The sequence below is a fragment of the Lutra lutra genome, chromosome 13 (assembly GCF_902655055.1).
Source record: "Lutra lutra chromosome 13, mLutLut1.2, whole genome shotgun sequence".
Classification (NCBI taxonomy): Eukaryota; Metazoa; Chordata; class Mammalia; order Carnivora; family Mustelidae; genus Lutra; species Lutra lutra.
Genome location: NC_062290.1, coordinates 1,450,323 through 1,470,116, shown reverse-complemented (window position 1 = coordinate 1,470,116; position 19,794 = coordinate 1,450,323). Strand labels below are relative to the sequence as shown.

The following is a 19,794-nucleotide window of genomic DNA, read 5'->3' as shown; positions in this document are numbered from 1 at the left end:
TGCAGACAATAATGCCTTCCCCATCTTCACAGGCCCAATGGCAATACACAGGCTAGAGCTGTCTCATCTCCTATATTCCTTTTTTTTTTTTTAAAGATTTTATTTATTATTTATTTGACAGACAGAGATCACAAGCAGGCAGAGAGGCAGGCAGAGAGAGAGGAGGAAGCAGGCTCCCTGCTGAGCAGAGAGCCCGATGTGGGACTCAATCCCAGGACCCTGAGATCATGACCTGAGCCGAAGGCAGAGGCTTTAACCCACTGTCATCTCCTATATTCCAAACAAATTTGCTGATATCTCATTTGGTGATGAATTCTCTCCCCTTGGTTTGCTATTTATTGGCGAATGGTTATGCCTGCCCCCACCAGCATTCTGTGCTATCATTTTGATGAGGTTTTAAAATAGGCAGGTAGCAAGTAACAGTGTTCAGTGTCTACCCTCTTGACCGGAAGACTCATGGTTTATAAGCTTATAGTGGCAAGTTATGACACACAAGAACAGAGAGAACAGCCTAATATAACATCATTTACTGATAAGTAACACTCACAAATATTTTAAGCAAATAAACTTTGATAATTTGTGGCCTCGACAATAATAAACTCTATGGAGCAAAGTCCCCCATGACTAACCTAGATGGATAAGAATTACACACTATCTAGAAACCACTTTGTAAGAATGAGCGTGTTGTATAATTTGATTTTGTAATCAGGTCAAGAGTTCCTTGCAATGTGTACTACGTGTGCTTTCACAGAACAGCTGCCCAGAAGGGGACACAGGACACAGTCAATCCTCTTCTTTAACAAGTAAGAGCAGCCCAGGAACTGGGGGTGTGTGCTCCTTGGTCCAGGAGCACATGATGTCACTGGCTGGGGCACCCCCATCCTGTCCACCAGTACAGAACAGCCAGGGCCCCTTCCCTCTTTTTAACATCCTGTTCATGGTAACTGAAAAGGTAAATGGAACTTAATAGAAGTATTGTTTGGGCTAGACTGCAAACTGTACACAAGCTGTGACACAAAAGGTGATGTCAGAAAAGCCACCAGCACGTGAGGACGGTCTGCACAGCCTATGTGCACGTGTTCTGTGTTTCGGGTGCTTTGGAGGGAAGTGTGAGAAGCACAGTCCAGTCAGGAGCAAAGCTCAGTCTTCCAGCACCACGATGCGGGTGTCTTCACTGCCGGTCCCGATGGCAGAAAGTGTCAGCGGAGCCCTTGCTCCATCACCAACACCTAGATTTAGCAGCGTGTGCGCTAGAAAGGTCCGCCAGCCGGCAAGTGTAAACTCCCTAGAAAAAGTAGCGCTTGCGTGGTGTCGTACAGTTTACGGCATTTTTAAAAGGCGGCAGAGATAACGACTTTGCAGCAGCTCAGCGATACGGATACTCCTGTCGCTGTCACTTTACAGAGAAAGAGAAGCTCACAGACCCAAGGAGGCGGCCCCGATCAGGATCCCGCCACGTAATGACTTAACCCCAAACCTGCACCACGCGGGACGCAGCCTGTCCCTCGAGCACTCAGCCGCTCCCGCCACACAGGTCCGCCGCGTGCGTGTGACAGCTGTGCCCGCCAAGTAGAAGAACCACGGCCTTCAGCTGCCTGCATTCTCTAGTTCCTTCCGACGCCTCCTACTCGCCCCAGCAGTCCTCAGGCCGGCGTGGGCGCAGACGGGAAGCGACTACTGGGACGGCGCACTCTCCCTCCTTGGCCGCTGCAGCTAAAGAGATGAGCACGTGCGACAGCCCGGTCCGTCCTCGCTGGCGGTGGCTCAAGCCGGCGTCTCCCATGGGTGACACTCCATGGCCTCTTCGCCGGAAAGCACCCCCCGTCCTGCTCCCTTCTCCCTGCTCTGTGTGTGCTGTCCTTCTCCGGAGGCTGCTGCCGCCAGTTCCACACGGTGGACAGCGGAAGTGCCGCAGCGTGGTCCAGCCGGCTCCGGCCCAGAAGCCCGAGTCCCGGCCTCCCAGGCGGGTCGCGGTGTCCCCAGCTTCAGCCACACGGTCCTGGTCTGCCAACAGTGGCTCCGGACGACCGCGAGGACGCCCTGCAGGCTGGCGCGATGGCGAGCGGACTGCCTGGCCCGGGGGCCCCCGAGAGCCGACCAGCCGGGCTTGTTCTGCTGCGGGGGGGCGGGGGCGGGAAGCACCGGCCCGGATCGCAGTCGGTCAGGCCCTCGCACTGCTGCACTGGCCGCAGCTACGTTTCTGCCATGACAACGTCCCCTGGGCCGCCACAGCGGGCAAGAGCCGGCTCTCGGCACCCCGCCGCCCCGGACAGACGACTCAGGGCAATAAAAGAACAAACACCCTCTGTTGCGGCTCTGCCTAGAATTTCGCTTCGGCTCAGCCTGTGACCCACAGGAACCAAGAGGCAGTCTGGGACAGAGTCTGGCTGGCCGACCTGGTGCCGCAGGCAGTCACCGTCACCCACAAAAATAAAGCTCTGCGCAATCCAAGTAGGTCTGCAAACCGACGTTCGTCATCCGACATACAGCAGGTCTCCATGCTTTCAAAGGATCTAAATTTTATGAAGATTAAACATGATCGTACAAAACTCAATCCTTCCAACTGAAAAGGATGAAAGAGAAAGTAAAAGTAAACATCTAATATGATCAAACTACCTTCTTGAAAGATACGAGTGTATAAATTAGAACTTATATATTTAGAAAAAGTTAAATATTAATAGTTCAAAAAGATTTATATATACATACATATAAATCTTTATTAGGAAGATATTTCAAATATTTCTAAAATAATAGCATTTCTAAGTTCCCTGCCTCCAAACACTCAGTATCACAAAATTCAGAAACACCATTTACACCGACGTACTTAGGATGTAACGGAAAGGACTGCCGTTTGCTGGAAATGCTGCAGAAAGTACACGGAAACTCAGGGCAGCACCCGGCCAAACCCCATCATGAAATACTCTACACGGACCCGAACAGCAAGGAGCGAGCCTCCACGTGACGGCTGCAGCTTGTGCGTTTGCTCGCGGAGACGTGCGAGCGCGCAGCTGGCGTAACCTCCGCCGCGTCTCCATCAAAGCCTGGCAGCTACCGCTTCTGCTTCACACGGGGTAATCACAGCAAACGGCAGTGAGGCTTCATGTTCTGCTCTTTCTTCTCTTCCTGGAACGTAGTCAGCAGGATATTAAGATTGCTTCTGCTTAGCTTTCCTTTAATCTTCCACCGACAAAAATAAATATTCAATCACCAGGCACGAGTGAGCAGTGCAGCTGGGAAAGAAGGCCTCACGGCCGGGAGGGTCTTCCCTCGACCACTGGCCCAAGGACACAGGCCTTCACAGCTTCTGCAAATAGCATCTCTCGTCCTTTCACAACGAAACGCAGACTCCTCGCTGGGCCCCGCATTCTCTGCGGCTCCCAGACTTCGGACAAAGATCGTGCCAGCAAGTGTGGCTCAGCGTGGAATGCTCCGTGTGTCAGTAAGGAGAGCCCGGGGTTTCTGCTCCTGGAGAACCCGGTGCTCCCATGCAGACTGCGTGCGCTGAGCCAGCCAAAGCCAACGGCAGGGTCGTGGCCGTGGGGCGCACACTCAACAGGCCACGCGCTTCGATTCCTCAGCTATGAAATGGTCACTGTCAAACCCTGATGCGCCTGTCTTGACTCTCCTCACACCTGTACTTGCTGAAGGGGACGGACGCCGCTCTTGTCATCTGCGGCCCCGACACAGCGGCTGCCACCTTCCCAGAGCACCCAGCACATCTCCAGAAACCAGGATCCGGAAGCCGGGAGCGCTCCGGGGAACGGACTCCTTCCCAGGCCTCCAGACTGCCCGCACTGTGTCGTGAGGCCGTCGCAGCCATCCCCCGGGGTCATCTGACTCTGACGGCCTGTGGCTCGGCACCCCTCCTCCTGTGCTCCATTCACTCTTTCCGTCCGTTTATCTCCATCAACTGCAACTCCGCGTTCTCCTCATGTCAGTCTGCCTCCTCGAACGTACACTCCACGAAGGCAGGGGGTGGGTTTCCTGTTACTGCTGCATTTTTCCAGCCACTACAAGCACCTGATACACAATAAGGACTCCATCAAATACTTGAAAAACAGGTGAATACAGCTCAGACTTATAAACCTAAAAGAATGCCTTACGGCAAAGTCAGGCCCGACATCCCAGCACAGAAAATGCTCTAAAGCAGAGGGAGAACAAGATGTGGCGTGTGTAACATTTGCACCTGAGCGTTAACTGACTGTGCTCCGCGCCATGGAGGTGGACGGACAGAGTAAGCGGTTGGCTGCACAGGCTCTGCGGCTGTCGGCAATGGAAATCAACTTTGGCAGATTCACAGACACAGAGAAATTCACGAAAAGGTTTCTGGTGCCTCCGCATAACCAGGGATGCTAAAGAACTATGCTGAGGAAACAGGGAGGAACCAAGACTCCCCCTAAATGAGGACGACAGCCCCGCACATCAGCGAGGCCACCTCTAGTAAGAACCCAGCTACCCAGGGTATGGACAAAGCCCCCAGCGCCACAAGGAACCCTCCACCCACTGTCCCTACTTCTGAGGTCACGTTTTGACACAAAATCCTGAGCAGAAACCTCAGCGAGCAGCCACCCAGTCAGACCTGTAGAGCAGGGACCCACAGCCTTGGAGGAAGAGGCTCCGATGCTGGGCAAGTGCACACACGGCATCAGAGGTCCGTCAGGACAGGTAAACACACCTCCCTCAGTGCGAACCCGAAGAGCCCTTCCTGGCACGCAGACATCCCTAGTACCTGCATTGCCAAGGACTCTCCTGTACTTGGCTAGTGATGCGTTAGTGAAGCGGCTGCTCGTTAGCACTGTGTGCGAGAGCAGTTTAAAACTAGTATGCTAAGCTTCACATATCTGAGCGGCAATTCAGATCTCTACCAACTGGCATAGAAATTGTCACACAGGCGCCTGGGGGGCTCAGTCGCTGCGTGTCTGTGGGACTCTCAGCGCAGGGCATGACCTCAGGGTCCTGAGACGGAGCGCTGCCTTCGGGCCCCAGCTGGGCGTGGAGCCTGCTTCAGATTCTTGCGCTCCCTCTCTAAAAGGAAGGAAGAAACGGAGGAAGGAAACTTCCGTCCAACTTAAGGTTTTCAAAATAAGGTACCATTAAAATATTTTAAACTGTCTGCCTTTATAACTGAACAGAAGTGGTTTTCAGGGCATCTGGAATAACAGGAATATGTGTACATTCATAAGCAAATCAGTGAAAACCTAATTACACAGTGACCCAAATAACAAGGACTGGGTTGGGGGGGCACCGCGGCAGTCACAGAGCCGTCACTGACTGCTGACAATTCAGTTGTCTGCATGGAAAAGGAGCCTGGGCTCTCTGGCGAGTGCTCTTTTTGCAGCTTTAATCTTATGCGGTCACGGAATACAAGGAACTCCTGAATCTAAATCTACTTCATTTCTCACTTCTCGAAAGTGTGCGAGGACCAGCCAGCGACACTTGAGTTTGAGAGAAATAATCTGTTCCTTTCTTCCTTAGGCTCAAACGATGTGCACAAAAAGCCCCCCCCCCACCCCCAGGTCCACCAAAGGCAGAGCAGGGAAACAGCCTGTACGAGTTCCCTGGAATCTCAAGAAGGTGTCCCCAAGGGCACTGAGATATGCCCAGTTAAAGACAAACTATACCAAGGAAAGCAACAGAAACAGAACACAAATGTGCTAAAACCAATCCAAAGAGCACGGAAGCATAATTTCGAGGTATACCACCTAGAACTCCGCAGAGCTACAACATTCAAAAAAACAAAACTAGACGACAGGCTTCACGACGGGCTTCACTCAAGGAACACTTCCTCAATACCCACCGGTTAACAAACCCGGGACTGGACGCTGCCGTGAGCCAACCCAAGGGACCAGATCCACCTGGGCCACACACGGCTTCTTCTGTTCTCAGTTTCAGATTTTTTTTTTTTTTTTTAAAGTAAACTGTACCCACAACGTGGGGCTTGAACCCATGACCCCAAGATCAAGAGTTTATGCTCCACCAACGGAGACAACCAGGAGCCCCCAGAACCCTTTCAAAGTGGCACCGCTGACTCCTTCCATCGTCACAAGGCCGGCGTCAAACCCTTGGCACTGTCACTGCACCTCACAGGTGAGACACAGAAGCATGGGGAAGCAAGTCACTTTCCCAAGCCACAGAGCAAGGATTCGGCCCACTCCAGGGCCACATCTGGCAAGGTCAGTGGTTTTACAATGGGTCATACTTCTCTGCCTCTTTCAGAAACCCTGAATTAATGTATGGCTGACTTCAAAGTAGCTCATTTCAACTGTCAGGTATTTGAGTACCTACGGATCACTAGCTTTAGAGGAGTACTAGAGTCAGTCCCTGTTTTTTCAAATACTTGTTTCTGGCTGGGAACGAACAGGGAACTTCCCCAATCATGTTTAAGTTGGCCACAGCAAGACAGAATTCATATATATATATATATATATATATATAGAGAGAGAGAGAGAGAGAGAGAACACATATATATATATTCTCAACGACGGGAGCCAGTGGATCCCATCATGGCATCAGGCAAAAGTTTGCTTGATAAATAGCTCCTTGGTTTTCAGAAGGTATCACCTACTCCAACAGGCCGACCTCCACGCTTAACAAAACCCCACCACGTACCATCCAACAGGGTAACTGACAATGACCATTTCCAGATGCTGCTTCTGCCTCGGAGATGCTCATGGCCAAGTGTGATTATTAAGAGGTCAAAGAATGAATTAATTCCAGAGCATTGGAAATTATGTTCATGAAATGAAAAGTGGCCTTGCTAACATCGCATCACTATTTCTAGACCGTGCACTTGAACATCAAATAAATCTCACATCATGGAGATGTGCCAAAAGCTAGTGACCTAGTTTCATTAGGGTGGGAAAGGAATAGAAATCTGTCCTTTGAGAATAGTACCAAAATAGCTTCCTGAAGCACAGCTTCATGTTTCTGAAAAGTTTTAAGTAATTTTTCCATGCAAGAGCAAAAATAATACCCAGAGTCAGTATCAAATATGAATTTCCTCCACGCAACCCCGTAAGTTAATGCTGGCTCTCAGAACGTTATCTCTATTTTCAAATTTTGCAAAATATGAAGGCTGAGTAGAATTAAATGAGAAAGTATCTCCAACATCTACCAATTGCCACACCAGCAGACAAAGATTACTTTTGAGAAACTCCATAAAGATAATTAGCTAACTTTGAAAATCCCAAAGAAAATTGCAAGTATGAAACAAGACTTTTATTTTTTTTTATTTTTTTTTTAAAGATTTTATTTATTTATTTGACAGAGAGAAATCACAAGTAAGCAGAGAGGCAGGCAGAGAGAGAGGAGGAAGCAGGCTCCCCGCTGAGCAGAAAGCCCGATGTGGGGCTCGAACCCAGGACGCTGGGATCATGACCTGAGCCGAAGGCAGCGGCTTAACCCACTGAGCCACCCAGGCGCCCCGAAACAAGACTTTTAGTTACAGGACGCGCACATAAAGACATCAAGAACAACGGAGCCCGCAGACAGCAGCACAGAACCAAGCCCGGCACAACCAGCAGGGCCCGAGCAATCACTTTTGGACAAAGGAAGGACAAGAAGCCGGTCTGAAGACCCCGGAACCATGAAAGGTTAACTCTGAGGTCTACTTCCTAAACAAAGGACGTGAAACGTGGGATAAAATTACCTCTAAGAATTCACCTTATAACGTCTGCAAACTGTATAATGTCTGCATGACACACACGTATAACAAAGCAACTCAAGGCAGAAAAGAAAAGGCTGGGTAAGACGCGTCTGGAGAGTGATGCTCAAATGAAGGGTTCATAACCCTCACAGGTGGGTAAGCGAGAAGTCAAGGTAAAGACACTTCCTGGGAAAACAGGGGCACGTCACACTGATGGAGTGGTATAAACCAAAATGAAGACTTGTACCATGTCTAGAGGGCGCCTGTGTGGCTCGGGTAGTGAAGCGTCTGCCTTCAGCTCAGGTCATGATCTCAGGGTCCTGGACCAAGTCCCACATGGGGCTCCCTGCTCAGGGTGGAGTCTGCTTCTCCCTATCCCTCTGCCTCTGCCCCTGCCACTCCCCCCACACCCGTTCATGCACACACTCCCTCTCTCTCAAATAAATAAAAACCTTTAAAAAAAAAAAAAAAAGCAAAGCAAGCAATGGGGCAAAGAAAAGGTAGAATTAATGATCAAAAAGCAGGAAGTCATAAATTAGAAAAGAGAAAAAGAGTCAAAGAAAACAGAAACCATAAATCTAAGAGTTGGTTCTGTGAAGCAGGAAATCGGAAGAAAAGGGAAGGAAATAAAAACATTAAAGAATGAAGAGAAATACCCAAATGACAGAAAATTAAAACAATGACAAGAAAACATGACATAAAAGTCTATGTTCATACATCTGAAAATCTGGGTAACTTTATTTCTCTAGTAAAGTCATTTATTAAAAGGGAATTTTAAAATGTCAAAATATAGCAGGATACACAAGTAAAATTAGCACAAAATCTCAAAGACGTGTTAATGCCATTATTTCAAGTATTCCAGAAACCAGATAAATAATAAGGCTTCTAAATAATTTTTTAAGATGTTAAACTACTACCAAAATCTCACAAGACAACATATGAAACAAAACTCCAAACTAATCTCACCTATAAAAACAGATACTAAAAAAGTACCATTCTCAAATAGGCACCTCGAATCCAGGAGTACCATTACGAATGAAAGAGTAACACACCGCTGTCGGAGCAGTTCCTTCGAAGAAAGCTACAATCTTTCACCAATAGAAAATCTACCTAAATATTGCAAGTACCAAAATAATTCAAGATTATTCATGTATCATAATATACCCCCTATGAGATTATGGATGTATAAAAAGACCAGGAGAGTGCTTTACGGTGAAACACTGAAGTTCTTCTCCTAGAGTTGTAAGACGGACCAGCAGAGACAGCTAAAACACCATTAGACCCAGAGCAGCCAGTGTCAGCAGGGAGTGTCCGGTACGATCACACTTCTGGGGAAAACTAGCCCGTGTGTGCCCGTGTTAATACCCTGGGAGATGCACTGTAGAATCTGGGATGACGGGCGTCAAGCCACTTGGGGACGGTTACTAACTGGAACACAATCAAGTGATGGAAGACAACATAAGCAACTGCTTTTAAGAAATTCAGTTACTAGAAGATTAATTCTGAAATTCCCCCAAACTGTCCCCATTATTATTTTGTATTTCTAATCAGACATTATTAGTGTTTATGTTTCCCTTTAAAAAGCCCCCGCAATATTACATTTGTATGCAAGGGCTCTGGAAGGTGAACTCTCGAGTAACACGACCACCTTCTCCTTCAGTGAGGGTACCGGAGCCCCGCCGGCAGAGCCCCCGTGGGCGCCCCGTTCCTGGCTCCCCGCTGGAAGACTCAGAGTGGGGAAAACAGGGGCTGTGCTCAGGAAAGAAACTACAGAAGGCAGAAGGTGAGGGGAGGACGTGCAGGAAGAGAACACAGCTAGCCACACAGAGCAGGGCCACACGCCACGCTACCGCAAAAAGGCTGCTGTGGCTGCTGGTGCACAGGGCTCCGGCAGACACTCCGAGTGTCACCTTCAAATGAAAACGCACACACAGTGAAAGGTGAGAGACCTGACTGCAAAGTCACATTCTGGCTTACAGTGTCACCCGACTTATACCAAAAATCTAGTAAAAGCCCATTTTACACACACAGAAAAGAAATCTGAGTATTAACCCAACGTTTTTTAGTTCCACCACAACCAGGCCACATAGCACGCACCTGACAAACCACCATAACAACCGTCTGCTGTCACAGAACTCCCTTCCAAGGAAACAGACCTTTGAAAACACTGCATGCCAGACAGCTTTTAAGATCTTAACATTTCAACATTGTAGAAAACAGACCCTGGAAGGACCCCGGCAAGATCTCAGTGAGTGGGAGAATTACAGTCAGTCAGGATGCGTACACTGAGAGACCTTTTCTGATTAATGATCAGTAATTGAATAAAAATAATGCGAAGGGATTCCAGGTCAAGAGAGTGGAATACCAGGACCCTGAGCCGACCTCCTCCCGTGAGCACATCAAATCTACAGCTAAATACAGAACAACGTCCTATAAAACACCAAAAAGCTGGCTGAGGAGTTCTTACACAGTGGGTGAATGAGAAAACCCACGCAGAAACAGGAGAGGCTGAGGGACCATCTCGCCATAAGCGCCCCCCGCCCCCCGAAGGCAACACACAACCAAGAGCGAACTCACAAGCGCAAGACGGTCCCTGAGGAGCAAAGGGCTTGCACTTCACAGTGGGCGGCGCCCCACATTTTCAGCCCTGCACCCTGACAGATGAAAGAACAAAATGTCTAGTTCTGAAAGTCATCAGAATTCACGCCAGAAAACCCACAGGGTTAGTGACCTGAGAAACAGACTTCATCTGGCTGCCCCCAGGCCCCCCAGCAGCAGAACGCGGCGAAGCGCCCAGTGTTCCTGTGAGAGAGGCCTACTTCGTGGACTCTGTAACTTCGTGCTGAGGGGTCTGCATCTCGCGCAGCGCATGCGCAGGGGCCCACAGAAATACTCTTCAAAGATTACAAGGCTGGCGGCTCATCTGTGCGCCCCCTGGATTCACCGCAGGTCACCGGCGTCTTCCAGAAGTGAGCCTGTGCGCAGGGACGGCACCGTGATGGTTGTGCCGACGGCCCTCAACCACCTGGGCCTGGGGGCAAGGCTTCCACGTCCTGTCCATTATGTGGAACCCAGGGCACACAACGGCAAGTTAAGCGTCACGGGTCCCACGCAACGGACAGTGGAGACGCAGCCGCTGGACAGGCCCAAGATTCCGGTGACAGCACCTACCCACTTACCTTCACAGCTGTGGCCAAGGGGCCACACATCAGGGAGCCCACCACAATCCCCGCTAGAGACAGAGACACCAGCAGGTGCCACCCGTGAGCGCGCCATCTGCCCTGCTCAGGTCGCTGAGGAAGAACCTTGTGCACGTCGGGCGGCCCAGCGTTTCTGGCTGCCGCCCAGAAAGCCTGGATCTAGTGGCCAGCTGGGCCGTGCCCGCACGTACGAGAGGACAGCAGCAAACGACGTCACCGTTCCTAAGTGGCTGCTGCATCGGGGTTCAGAGTATACAGGAAACGGACAGAAACACCCACTGCCAGTTGCCCCCCAGGGGTGTGTTTGCGGCCTTTAAAAGCTACTGCATCCCGGTGGGGCTTGCAGTCAGCCTGCGCCCAGATGCTCACTGAGGTCTTCCCCTCCGGGGCACTGACAGGGCCACCGCCGCCTCCGTGACTGGGAGTCACTGAGCATGAAGCGAGCTGCTCAGATAAAAACCCAGTTTTGAGAAACAGCTAAAGCCACGGAGGAGGTGAATGACAAGGCTCACTTCCACGACTGGGAGAGGCGGCTGTTCCACCTAACGCAAAAAAAGCCAACACAGACTCAAAGAAAAGGAAAAACCCCGAGGATACATCCCAAGGAAAAGACCAAGACGATGCCTCACAAAAGGCCTTAATGAAATGGCTCTCAAAATGAGGGCCCTAAAAATGCCTGCCGAAGACGGGAGAAGCATCTGCAAACAGAGCGGCAGTTTCAACAAAGAGCAAATAAAAGGTGGCAGACGGAAGTCACAGCCTTGAAACACAGGACGGCCACTGTAAAATACCACAGGGGGTTCAAGACAGACTCAACAGAGCAGAAGGAAGGAACAGGGACCTCAGAGACCAGCGGGACTCTCATAGGCAAAGTGGGGGTGCCCGTGGGAGGAGGATAAGAAGGAAAAAAGTTGAAGAGGCTCATCAAACACCACGAAGCAAGCCAGCACCCACATTATAGAGGCCCCAGGAGGAGAAAAGAGAAAAGGGCAGAACACTTCTTGAGAAAATAATGGCTGAAAATGTCCCTAACCTGGGGGATTAAGGACATAAGGTTCCAGGAAGTCCAGAGAGTTCCACACAAGAAAAACCCAAAGAAACCCACATCGAGACATATAACCAAAATGCCAAAAGTCAAAGGGAAGGCGAGACTCTCAAAAGCAGCCAGACAAATACAACTTGTTATAAACAAGGGGCCTTCCCCAAGACCATGGGCAGATTTTTCAACAGAAACTCCAGGCCAGGACGGAAGGGCACAGAATGGTCAAAGTGCTTAAACAATGAGACTTCCAGCTGAGAATGCCAGGCAAACTGTCCTTCCGAATTGGAGAGTTTCCTCAAATCGCTGCTAGACTGGCCTTCCAGGAAAATATTAAAGAAATGGCTTTAATAAGCTGAAATGAAAGGCTACTAATTCCTAACAGGAAAACCTATGAAAGTATGAATCTCCTGGTAAAATAAACAAAAAGTCCAGAATAACATAATGCTGTGAAGGTGGTGGGTTAATCACTTATACACCTAACATGAGGTAACAAGGAACAAGCAGTCAAAGTGACTGTCACCCCAATTTGTTAATGCAGCACGAAAGGACGTAAATAAAATGTATCATCAGAAGCAGCAAACATGGAGGGGGAATGACACACAGAATGCATTCCAGCTTCACCCGACGTTGATGAATCGAAGTTCTGTAACGTGAGCGTCACGGTCACCACACGCGCAAACCGACAGCAGACCCACCGAAGATAAAGGGCGAGGGGTCCGCTCCCCACACAGAAAGCCATCAAGCCACAAAGGAAGACAACCAAAACAGCAAGAAAACAATTAGCAAAGTGGCAGTAAATATATATATCAATAATTACTCTAAGTGTAAAACAATGAGATGTCCAGTCAAACGACAGAGAACAGCAGAATGAATTAGGACTAAATGAAAGCTGCCTAGGAAAGACAAACTCGAGACCAAAGGACACAGGCAAACTCAAAGTGAAGAGGTGGGAAAAGGTCTTCCACACAGATGGAGCCCAAAGACGGGATGGCTACATCAGTACTGGACACAGTAAGCTTTAGGACAGGGACTGTCATAAAAGGAAAAAAGGGGGCGCCTGGATGGCTTTGTTGGCTAAGTGTCTGCCTTTGACTCTGGTCATGTTCCCAGGGTCCTGGGATCGAGCCCCACGTCAGGCTCCCAGCTCCGCAGCAAGCACGCTTCTCCCTCTCCTTCTGCTGCTCCCCTGCTCACTCTCCCTCTAATAAAATCTTAAAAAAAAAAAAAAAAAAAAAAAAAAGACAAAGAAGGCTGTTATGTAACGACAGTAGTCAATCCAAGAAGAGAACAGCACATTTACAAATACTGATGCATAAAAGCACCTACATAAATAAAGCGGACATTAACAAAAAGGGGAAAATAGACCCCAGTACACAGTAATGGGGACTTTAACACCCAACTACACCCCAATGTACAGACAGTGAGGATAAGGAACCAATAACAAAACACTGTTCTAAATGACACATTAGACTGCGTGGACTTAACAAGCGCTCACAGAATGCTCGATCCTAAAGCGAGAACTTCCTTCTCAAGCGCATGTAAAACACTCTCCACCATAATCAGACGTTCGGCCACAAAAAAGGTCATTAGACTGAAGGACATTGAAATCAGACCAAGCACCTTTCTAACCACAATGGTATAAAGTCAGCAATCAATCAAAGAAGAAAACTGGGAAATTCCTAAGTATGTGGAGCTTAAACAATGCACCACTGAACAACCAATGGATCAAAGAAGAACTCAAGAAGAAATAAAAAGTTATCCTGAGACACAGAGAGTGGGGTAAGATGGAGCAGGAGGGTCCTGAGCTCACCTCTGGCCACGGACACACCAAGATAACAACTACATCTAAAGCAATCTGCTCTTAGAACATTCTGAAGATCAGCGCAACAGATCATTCATGACCGAAGACATTTAAAAATAAAAAAAAGGAAAGGAAAAGAAGCCACATCCAGAAGGGTAGGAAGGACGTACAGGGAGTCAGGGTAGGAAGAACATTCTGAAGATCAGCACAACAGATCATTCACGACTGAAGACATTTAAAAAAAAAAAGGAAAGGAAAAGAAGCCACATCCAGAAGGGTAGAAAGGATGTACAGGGACATACAGCACAACGACCACGAGCAGGAGGGATGTCACGGGCATGGAGAGCACCACTAAGGAACAAGGGGATCGAGCCCCACACGGGGCACCCCCAGCCCCGTGAATCTGTAGCGAGAAGAATCTAGCTCTAAAATCAGCAGGGCTTCACTCCAGGAAAGCCTGAGGACTACAGGAAACCAATGCTGTTCTCAAAGGGCCACTGTGCTTTACCATTTGGTCTCAGACCCCGGGCCAGAAGCAGCAGTCTGAAAACAGCCTGAGCTATATAAGGAGGAGGTTTACTGAGTAATTTTAGGGCATGTGCCACGGGGGCAGGAACGTGTAAGTGCTCTGTCAGAAACAGAAGACTTGGTGGTGCCATGTTCTCATGCCCTCTTTCGGTCTACCTCACTAGATGCTTGTGGGAGCCACTTCTGAGATGCTCGATCTACTTTCTTAGCACCCCTTGCCCCCCCACCCCGGGCATTCCCCTGAGAACACACCTGCGCCAGGCAGGCACCCACCAAAGCAGCTGCACCTCACCAGCACACACAGTGGGCAACGGTGATCAGGACCACCATTCACCCAGAGTGATCAGCAAGCACTCTGCCATGAGGACGGGAAGGGGTCATCTAGCTGCCTGAGCCTGGTTAGGACCCGTACACCAAAGCAACTCCTGCCCTGGGAAGTGCACCCAGGAAGGGTGCACACAGCAGTTGTTACTGGGGCCTGTCAGCCAGCTGTGCCAAGAGCTAGCCCCACCCAGCAGCAGCCCTCGGAAGCTACAGTCAGGCAAGCCGACTGGGGGGACCGACCCTTCGCACCAGTGTGCCCCCAGTGGACAAGGCCAGTCACTGCAGCAAGCCCGCTGAGAGCCAGCCCTGCCCGACAGCACGGCCACAGCGGACACAACCCGGGGTTCTCAGCCAGCCCCTCCAGGGGCCAGCCCCACTCACCAGCACGCCAGCAGCAGGCACTGCCCAGTCGCAAGATGGCCCATGCACCTAGTCAGGGGACATCCACAGAGCACCCGGATCTGGTGACCAGGAGGGACTGTGCTACTCAGACCCAAAGAAAGCTTGCTACATGAGGCCATTACACTGAAGAACAAGAGATCTAGCCAACCTACCTGATGCACAGAAGAAAAGAGATCCCCAAACACAGTAAGACAGAGGAATGTGATCCAGATGAAAGAATGAGACGAAACTTCAGAAAGAGAACTAAGCAAAATGGAAATAATAAATCTACCTGATAAAGAATTCAAAGTAACAGTCTTAAATATGCTCATGGGGTTTGAGAGAAAATTGATGAACTGAGTGAGTACTTCAAAAAAGATAAAGAAAATGTAAAGAAGAAACTATCAAAGCTAGAGAATCCAATAACTGAAATGAAAACCACACTGGAGGGAGTAAACAGCAGAGCAGATGATGCAGAACAAACTGGCAATCCGGGAGACAGGGCAGCAGGAAGCAACTAAACTGAATGATAAAAAGAAAAAAAGAGTTTTTAAAAATGAGGATTGGTTAAGGGACCTACGAGACAGAAATCAAACACACTAAATTCACATTATAAGGTCCCAGAAAGAAAAGGGATAAAGAAGCACATTTATTTGAAGAAATAGTAGCTGAAAACTTCCCAAATCTGAGGAAAGAAAGATCCATGTCCAGGAAATACAAAGAGCCCCAAACAAGATGAACCCTGGTAGATCCACACTGAGACATATGATAACTAAAATCACACAAAAAAATTAAAGACAGAGAATCTTAAAAGCAACAAGAGAAAAGCAAATAGTTATGTATAAGGGAAAACCCATAAGGCTATAAGCTGATTTTTTAGCAGAAACACTGCAAAGTCTTAAGGGAGTGACCTGACATATATTCAAATAGCAGAAAGGAAAAATCCTACAACTCAAATATGCTTTATCTGGCAAAGTTCTTCAGAACTGAAGAAGAGTTAAAGACCTTCCCACGCAAACAAAACTTAACAGAGTTTATCATCACTAAACTGGCTTTACAAGTAATATTAAAGGGACTTCTTAAGAAGGTGGGGTGGGGGGGCAGGGAGAGGCCATCCATAACTAGAAATAAGAAAATTATGATAGGAAAAAATTTCAGTGATAAAAGCAAAGCGAACATATAGTAAAGGTAGTAAATCAATCCCTTATATGGATAGTATAAAGGTTAAATGATAAAAATAGTAAAAGTAATTGTATCTACAAAAACTAATTAAGGGATAAAAAAGATTTTAAAAAGTTTAAAATATGACTTTGTACACATACAATGTGGTGCTTCTGAAATGTGTCCCAATATAAGTGAACAACAACTTAATGTAAGTAGGTATGGCCACATAACATGTCACATATGAATCCCAGGGTCACCACAGAAATCAAAGGGGAGATCAAGAAATATCTGAGTAAAAATGAAAATGGAAACGTGACAGTTCAAAATCTTTGGGACGTAGCAAAAGCAGTTCGAAGAGGGAATGTTTATAGCAACGTAGGCCTACCCATACAACAAAAAAGAAAACTTCAGATAAGCAATCTAACGTTACACCTAAAGGAAACGGGCAAAGAAGAACAAAGTCCAAGGTTAACAGAAGGAAGGAAAAAATAGAAATCTGAGTGGAAAAAAATTAAGAACTAAAAAGTAAAAAATAACCTTTTAGTTATTGAATGAAACCAATAACTGATTCTTTGAAAAGGTAAACAGAACTGATAAACCATTAATTGGACTAAATCAAGAAAAAAAAAGAAAGGATTCAAATAAATAAAATCAGAAATGAAATAAAAATTAAAACCAATACCACAATATACAAAGATTTATAAAAGACTACTAGGGAAAACTTATGTCAACAAATCAAGGAACTTAGAAAAAAAAAAATGGGTAAATACATAGAGGCACACAATCTTCCAAGATTGAATCAGAAAGAAATAGAAAATCTGACGAGACCAATGAAACTGAATCAATTAAAAAAAAAAAAAAAAGCAACAAACAAAATCCATGGCCAGATGGATTTTCAGATGAATTATACCAAATATGTAAAGAGGTATTAGCCATCTTTCAGTGAAACACTGAAAATTTTTCAGAAACAAGACATGGACATCAACTCTTGCTATATAGTACTGGAAGTCCTAACCAGAACAACTAGGCAAGAAAAATAAAATGCATCCAAATCTAAAAGAAAAAAAAAAAAAAAAAAAAGAAAGAAACCGGTCACTGTCTGCATATGACATACTGCATACAAAATATCCTAAATAATCCAGCACAGAAATGTTAGAACTTAGGTATGAATTCAGCAAGATTGCAGGAGATAAAATCAATACACAAAAATCAGTTGCATTTCTACACAACAATAATGAACAATCAAAAAGAAAAATTAAGAAAATAATCCCATTTATAATTATGTTAAAAAGAATAAAATACCTAGGAATACATTTAGCTGAAGAGATGAAAGATGTGGGCCCTGTGCCCTTAAAAAGTATATGACATTGGTAGAAGAGACTGAAGACTGAGCAAACAGAAAAATATTCCTTACTCATGGGCTGAAAGCAGTAATACTGTTAAGCTATTCATACTACCCAAAGCAATCTGAAGATTTAAGACAATCCCTACCAAAATTCCAATGACATTTTTTTAAAGATTTTATTTATTTATTTGACAGAGATCACAAGCAGGCAGAGAGGCAGGCAGAGAGAGAGGAGGAAGCAGGCTCCCCGCGGAGCAGAGAGCCCAATGCGGGGCTCGATCCCAGGACCCTGAGATCATGACCTAAGCCGAAGGCAGAGGCTTTAACCCGCTGAGCCACCCAGGCGCCCCTCCAATGGCATTTTTCACAGAACTAGTACCAAGACTCCTAAAATTTGATGAAACCACTAAAGACCACCAAATAGCCCAACTAATGCTGAGAAAGAAGTACAAAGCTGGAGGTATCATGCTTCCTGATTTCACTTTTTTTACAAAGCTTCAGTAATCGTAACAGTATGGTTTGGACATAAAAACAGACACATGTACTCGTAGAACATAACAGAAAGCCCAGAAATAAACCCATGCATATATGGTCAATTAATGTGACAAAGGAGCTATGAATATACAATAGGGAAAGGGGAGTCTTTTCAATAAACGGTGCTGGGAAAGCTGTTGAACAGTCATATGCAAAAGAATGAAACTATACCAGTTTGTTATACCATCCGCAAAATCAAGTCAAAATGGATTAAAGACTTGAAGATCATACCTGTCAACATGAATCTAAAGGAAAAACATAGGCAATAAGCACCTTCACACTCGTCTTGGTGACATAGGTTTTTGGATTTAACACTAAATGCAACGCAACCAAAAGCAAAACTAAATGTTGGAAGTACATCAAACTAAATCTTCTGCTCAGCAAAGGAAAACATCAATAAAGTGAAAAGGTCACCTACAGAATAGAGAAAAATATTTGAAAATCACATATATGATAAGGGACCAATATCCAAAAAATAGATAAAGAATCCATACAACTCAACACCAAAAATACAAACAGATTTACAAAATGGACAAAGGATCCGAACAGACATTTTGCCAAGGGAGACACAGAGAGAGCAAAGAGGTCACACAAAGGTGCTCAACATCACGATACCTGAGGGGAATGCAGATGAAAACCAAAATGAGGTATCACCTTACCGCTGTGAGAATGGCTCTTACCAAAGAGACAACAGGTAACTAGCGCTGATGAAGATGCAGTGAACAGTGAACCCTTGTGCACTGTTGGGGAGAATGTAAACCAGTACGGCCTCTAGGGCAAACAGTATGGAGATTCCCCAAAAAGGTAAAAATAGAAACACCATATGACCTAGCAAGTGCACTCTGGGTAGTTCTCTGAAGGATATGAAAACACCAACTCAACAAGAAAAACGCATCCCCATGTCCACTGCAGCATTAATTACAACAGCCAAGATACGGCAGCAACCTAAGCGCCCGCGGACAGATGAATGAATAATGCAACTGTGGTTGCATCTCTTCTACAGTGGAATATTATTTAGTCATAAAAAGCGGAAATCCTGTCGTTTGTCCACAACCTGGATGGACTTTGAGGACATTATGCTAAATAAGTAAAATGTTAGACAAAGACAAATAGTACATGTTCTCACTTATATGCAGAACCTTAAAAAAAGAAAAAAAAACACCACAAAATCATCAAAAAGAAAACAGATTGGCAGTTGTGAGAGGTGGGGGCTGGGCACGATGGTGAAGACAGTCTCAAGGTGCAAACTTCCAATCACACAATAAACCAACCCTGAGGTTGTAGTGAGCAGCCTGGTGACTACAGTTAGTAACACTTGCTGGGTAATAAAAAGTGGCTAAAAGTAAATCATGAAGCTCCCATCAGAAGAAACAACACTTTGTAACTGCGTGCGGTAATGGATGCTAACTAGATTTAGTGCGGAGATTTTCTACAACGTATACACATAGAGAATCATCGTATCGTGCACCGGAAGCTAACTTAACGTCACATGTCAACTGTATCCCAATACAAAATTAAATAAATAATAAACAATGCAATTAATGGATGCGTGCACAAGTATTCACTAAAAAAATCAGAGCTCTTCCTATTCCAGCTGTGATACGGTAGCAAAGACTTGATTTACCATCTGCCTGACACAGCCAGAATTCAGTTTTCGTGACAGTGGACACGAGGCAACATGGGACAGTGACGACGGGAAAAACAAGCAAGGTGAGCGCTACTTCTGCACAAACTTATCATCCAGAAAGAGCTGCCAGGCCACAGTACAGAGAGGCAGAGGGAGGCCAAACCAGTGCACCTTCAGTGAGAGATGAGCTGTGACCCTGAGGG

General features: G+C 46.6%; 1 protein-coding gene across 7 annotated transcripts in view; it reads right to left on the bottom strand.

Annotated features, from left to right (window-relative positions):
* Positions 1 to 19,794, bottom strand: part of AUH (AU RNA binding methylglutaconyl-CoA hydratase) — a 144,614-nt gene that overhangs the window by 50,205 nt on the left and 74,615 nt on the right. The gene's annotated exons all lie outside the window — the stretch shown is intronic.